The following is a 233-nucleotide window of genomic DNA, read 5'->3' as shown; positions in this document are numbered from 1 at the left end:
AAACTTAAAATATATAAGCAAATAGAATAGAATTTTAAAAATAAATAAATATAAATAATAAAAAATTAATTAATTAATTAAATAAAAGCTTTACCTTTTTATAATTTCACAATACAAGGAAAAAAAAAGAAAAGAAAGAAATATGAATGGAAAAATTTTTTAAATTAAAAAAATTAAGAATTTGAGTAAAATTGAATGAAGCTTGTAAGGTTATTTTATTATTTTTTAATTAT

This window comes from Theobroma umbraticum, unplaced genomic scaffold (genome assembly GCF_002168275.2).
Source record: "Theobroma umbraticum cultivar Fairchild unplaced genomic scaffold, ASM216827v3 scaffold_146.0, whole genome shotgun sequence".
NCBI lineage: Eukaryota > Viridiplantae > Streptophyta > Magnoliopsida > Malvales > Malvaceae > Theobroma > Theobroma umbraticum.
This window is presented reverse-complemented; position numbering follows the sequence as displayed.